Here is a 5,952-nt window from a genome sequence, read left to right as displayed (position 1 = left end):
TTCCCTCCATTCCTTAGAGCATCCCAAACTCATTTCTGCCCCAGAGCCTTTGCACTAGAAGACCTGATAGCCTGGAATGCTATTTCCTTGTCAGCTTAAGAGGACGTTTCCTGACCTTGCAAGCTTTACTGGCCACCCAGTCACTGTCTTCCTATCTCAATTCTTTGCAGCACAAACACTAATGCACACTTTTAATTGTTTACTTGCTCATTTCTTTGTTAACTGTCTATTTATCCCACTCTCCTTAAAGAGAATGTCAGTCTTAGAATGCTGTGACTTTGGAAATTTATACCCACATTAAAATACATACATATACACATATCACATTATACACATATGTACATATGTACAATGAGAGCATGAGTGTGCATTTGTATGTACCTGTGTGTGATGGGGTACTTTGTAGGTGCATGTGCATGTGAGTGCACATGCATATGGAAGCCAGAGGTCAACTGTGGGCATTGTTCCTTAGGCATCGTTTGCCTTTTTGGAGATGGGGGTCTCTCATTGGCTTGGAACTTGCCCACATGCTAAGCTGGCTGGTCAGTGAGCCCCAGCACTATGATTGCAAGTGCAGGCCACCACACCTGGACTTTTGTTTTCTAAACCTGGGTTCTGGGGATCAGACTTAGGTCCTCACGCTTGCAAGGCAAGCACTTTATTAACTGTGCTGTCTCCCCAGCTGGACATTTATACCTCTTCCCTCTTTATTCAACATGGACAGGACTCAAGTCAGCCAGCCCTAGGACTGTTACTATATCATGAACTAGGAAAGCAAAAAGCAAGCTTGTTAGAATGGAGTACAAAGCAAAACTTTATCATTCCAAGCAAGACAGAGACTCAGAAGAAGCAAAGGTGCCCAGGGCTTGGTATAATGATGGTCAGTTGTTCATTTGTGGACTAACTATAGCAGAATGGGGATGGTGCATCTGAGTTTACAGGCTCCTGTAGCTCCCTTCCTGAAGAACCTGTGAGGTAGAGTCTGGAATCTATGTTTTGCTATCTGGGTGCACAGACCTGGGCAGAACTGTTGTGGCCATGGAGGAAGAGGCCTTCAGGGCCTACCTCTGTGGCAGTTCCTCGCTCCCTCTGCCCTGGGCATTGCAGATGTATGATTCCTTGTGGCAAGGGGCTAGCCTGAGCATCCTAAGACTCTTGGCAGCATCCCTGGCTTCCTCTTTCAGATACCGGAGCTCCTGCTTCTGGTTATGATGACTTTTGTGTCTCTTAACCCTGCTCGGCTTTTCCCAGGAGGAAAATGGGCCTCTGGTTGAGAGTCCCTGTTCTAGGACCTCAGGCATGTTCTATATTGCTGACACAAGTGCCAGGAGATGTCTATACCCAATGGTCTAGAAGGGTCTGTTACCCAAAGTAACAACAACACAAGGCCAACTTATGGTAAAGAATCATCTCCACTACCAAGTGTATCTGGGCTGGCTAATTGTATACACTGAAATCAAGAGCTGCTTTTAACTAATCTAAAAGAGATAGCCTGGTCAAAGCCTATTTGAAGACTGCCATGTTTTAAAAACTCGACATGACTTAAAACAGAATCCTATAAGTTCCTTTGCTAAAATACTTTCAGGATGTATTAGGTATAACAATAGTTTGCTACATAAAAACGGCTTTGAAAATCTTAAAAGTGTTCTAAAAGAAAAAGGACTTTTTTTGTGAGGCATTAAATTGGATGTGAATATGACAGATTTCAAAGACTGTCAAAATAACGAATTTACATCATAAATGCAGCAGCCTTCTTTTTAAAGGCTCTTCCACAACTCAGGAAGGCATTTAATGGTGAGCAAGTTCAAAATGTCGCCGACTCCCACTGGTACAAGAGGGAGGCGATCCCCAGTAGAGTCGCCTGGCTTCAGATAATGTCTCTGCCTCTTTTCAAGTTAATAAACTGCACTCCTGTCAAATTGCAGATAAATGAAAGAGATGGCACCATTGTGTTCTCCCACATCTTGCTAAGAAAGATATCTCCCAATATTTCGGGAGGACCAGTATGCCAAAAAAAATAAACTTGAAATAAATCCACCCTGCCGTGACTTTCCAGGATCAAAGACGATGAGATTTCCACTGAAACACTTTTCTGAAGTTTGCCGTGCTTTCGTTCCAATAGCGGCTCATTAAGAGGCTTCTAATGCGTTTGATTGTTTCAAAGTTAGCCATCTAAATTTTTAATCATGTATGAGTGCACGGTAGTCACAGGGTCGCACCCAAATGCTGCGAAGCCTTTGTATCCCAAAGAGTCATGTCAATATAATATTTTCCAGGATGATCAGCAGGTAGGCTTTGGGAGGGGGCAGCTTCAAACAGCTCCTCTCTTTGATGAACGGGTGGACAGCTTTCTGAAGTTGCCTTTTAAAGAAAAATAAGTCTGAGCGTTTTGAAATCTGGTTTCTTTTCTTTTTGAGAGCGTGGGGCTGCTGGTCTGTTTCCCCCTCTTTTTTCTATGTTAATAAGAGAGGGTGAAATACGGCTTAACCAGGGCCCCAGCCTCTCTAACTGGGGTCTCTGGGACAAGAAATATACTCCTTTACTTTTACTCTTGGATTTAATGTCTCTAAACATGAATCCCTCTTCTTTGAGGGTATTGTTTTTCTGTCTCAAGATCCTCATATGGGGCTAAAGAGGTAGCTTAGCAGTTAAGAGAGCTTGCTGGTCTTTCAGAGGACCAGAGTTCAGTTCCCAACATACATATCAGGCAGCTTACAACCACCTGTAACTCCAGCTCCAGGGAATCTGACACCCTCTTCTGGCCTCATACATACATGCACATACATACAAGAGACACACATACATGTAGTGAAAAACAGATACTAATGTTTAGGAACACAGAAGGAAGGCACTGGAGCCAGCTCTGTGGAGCATCAGCTACTCCAGGCTTGTAGGAATGGTAGCTATATTTCCAACAGACAAACAATGCAGGAGAGAGGGAACAGCTACCACCATCCTATGGAAGATACAGCTAAGGTAACCCAGGTCGGAAGAATCTTGGGAGGCATGAAATCCAGCCTTGACCTTGAGACTGCTCTTAACCCACTCTGTACTTAAATGAGTGTTGATTATGCCAATAGATCCTGTTCTAAGGACAAATCAGCATACTTAATCATTGGAGCAGCAGTATGTGGCAATGGCATCACTTGGATGAATGTCTTCCGAGGTCATATGCAAAACACTGATGGGTTCCTAGGGTGGCATTGGGAGGTCCCATATACCTTGAGGAGATAGTGCTCAGGAGGAGGTTTGTCTAGCTTCATTTCTAACATTATGATGAAATATCCTCATCAAAAGCAACTTAGGGGAGGAAGGGTTTATTTTATCTTATAATTCCAGGTTACAGTCCATCATTTTGATAAAGTCAAGGCAGGAATTCAAGCAGTTAGTCACATTTCATCCACAGTCAAGAGCGGAGAGTAATGAATGCACACAGGTGGCCTGCTGGCTATCAGCTAGCCTTCTTTCTTATACAGTCCATGTCTCAGCCTAGGGAATGGTGCTACCCACAGTGGGCTGGGTCAGTTAACAGTCAAGACAACCCCCCACAGACATGCCCACAGGCCAACCTGACCTAGATAATTCCTTAACTGAGACTCTCTTCCCAGGTGATTCTAGGTTATGACAAATTGACATTTAAAAGTAAACATCACAGAGGTCTTTAGGTAATTGGGGAAGTGCCCCCGAGAGGGAATTATGGGACCCTGGCCCACTTGTCTCTCTTTGCTTCCTGGCTCATGGTATGAATGCTTGCTCTGGCTATTGTGTGTTGCTTTTGACAAAGGCTCAAACCTATGGAGCTTCCTGACCTTGGATCTGAATCTCCAGAGCCATGAGTCACATAAGCCTCCCTATGCTTCACAAGTAAGCTGTGTCAGGGCTTTTATTAATGTGGCACAATGCTGACTGATACAGACAGTTTCTTGGATTACCTTTGCTGTACAGGTAAAGTAATAGAGGCACAGAGTTGGGAAGGTGCATTGTAGGGTTTGAACCCAGGCACATGGGCTCAGAGCCACGTTCTGGTTGTCCAGAAGTCACTATTATTGATAACTGAGTTGACTACAAAGTTCAGAGTTGTTAGAGATGTGATTAACTTTGGTCCACTCCAGGGTCTTGAAGTAGGCTTTTCTTCTTGGTGCTAGCAGCCTTTGTTCAGAGAGAGAGGAGTTGGGGCAAGATGAAGAGCTCAGCACAAACTAGCTCTTTTTTAAAAAAATTTGTGTATGTGGACTATAGAGATGGTTAAGAAGTTAAAAGCACTGCCTGCCCTTCCAGAGGATCGGAGTTCAATTCTCAGCACCCACATGGCAGCTAACGATTGTCCATAACTCCAGTTTCAGGGGATTCGACACCCTCTTCTGACCTTCAAGTTCATTGCATGACATGGGTGCATTTACATACATGTGGGCAATACACTCATACACATAAAATAAAAATAAATAAAATTTTTAAAAATGTGTGTGTGTTTGTGTGCACATGTGTGTGAGTTTGTGCATGTGGGTTCAGTGTCTGCAGTGGCCAGAAGAGGACACCAGATCCCCTGGAGCCAGAGTTATAGGTGGTTGTGAGCCACCCAATGTGGGTGCTGGGAACTGAACTCTTGTCCTCTGGAAGAGCAGTGGGCTCTCTTAATCACTCACCATACAAACTGACTCTTTGTTGGGGAGACTACTCGAGTCAGGAGTCTGTGGTCTTCCCTTAGGGGATAAAGGGACACACCAGAGGCTGAATGCTGTCATCATACCACTCCATTTTGGGGGTACTATGATTCTACCTATTTGTGAATTCTTTTATGTCCCCCAAAGCAACTCTTTAATGTGTGGACACCTCAGATGTCTTAAAAATTTCCTCTAAAAATGTCCAACTTAAACGCTATGTTATTTATGTAGAAATCACGGCAATATTTCCTCAAGAGCCTAACTTTTTCTTTGTGAGCCATTATTCGTTTTGTGGAAGGAATGGTTTCTGTTTTATTATAATGTGATAAGAACACTAGGATCTATTGATTACATCCTTATGTGTCAAGTACTCTTGTAAGCATTATATATAGAGAAAAAAACCGTTCTGCTCTAAATATTTTCTATATACATATATACATCTATCTATCATCAACCTATCTATCATCAACCTATCATTTATCTGTCTGTCCATCTGTCTGTCTGTCTGTCTGTCTATCTATGCATTTAATCCCCCCTGCCAAGTATATGATGTTTGGCTGCTATGCAAAAGAGAAATTTAGATACAACGAAGTTGGTAGCATACCATGATGTTGGTAGCACTGTCAAGGTCATTCAACTTCTAAGCAGTGAGGTCAAGATACATCCAAGCAATAAGCTGCTCTTTCCTGGATATCATGAATCCATCTTCCAGCCTATTGAAAGGAACTCTCTAACCAACATTTCACCTTCATGTGCTCTTTTGCAGTGGACCTAGGCATGACCAGTACATGTGAGAATGTTCCAGAAAGTCTTCCAAGAGGCTACAGATGAGGACCCCTGAACCATCTGTGGAAAGAGAGTCTTGGGGATTCATAAGTTGGAGTTACTGCCCAAGGGATGGGCGGCCGAGTCACACCATGAGTGGCAGAGCAGGAAGGAGCTGGCTGGCATCAACCCAGCTAGAGGGTCCCTGGGGATGGGTCAGCACCTGAGCAGAGAAGCAGCCCTGAGCACCACTCAGCCATCCTGATTAAAAGTAGATGACGCTCAGAGAGGCCACAGATGTGGGGAAATGGGTACTCTTGGATACGAGGGGTGGGAGCAAAATTGGTGTCACCTGTCTGCAGGACGATTCAAACAATATAGAAATAGCCCTAAAATGTGCACGTTATATATTTGACCATTATTCGAAAAGAAGTACAGACAGCAATATTTAGATATAACTGTGTTCTTTGCATTATTTATGAGTGAAAAATTTGAAACTCCCTAAATGTACCCCCAAATTGAATAT

This window comes from Nannospalax galili, unplaced genomic scaffold (genome assembly GCF_000622305.1).
Source record: "Nannospalax galili isolate Female #2095 unplaced genomic scaffold, S.galili_v1.0 scaffold781, whole genome shotgun sequence".
Lineage (NCBI taxonomy): Eukaryota > Metazoa > Chordata > Mammalia > Rodentia > Spalacidae > Nannospalax > Nannospalax galili.
This window is presented reverse-complemented; position numbering follows the sequence as displayed.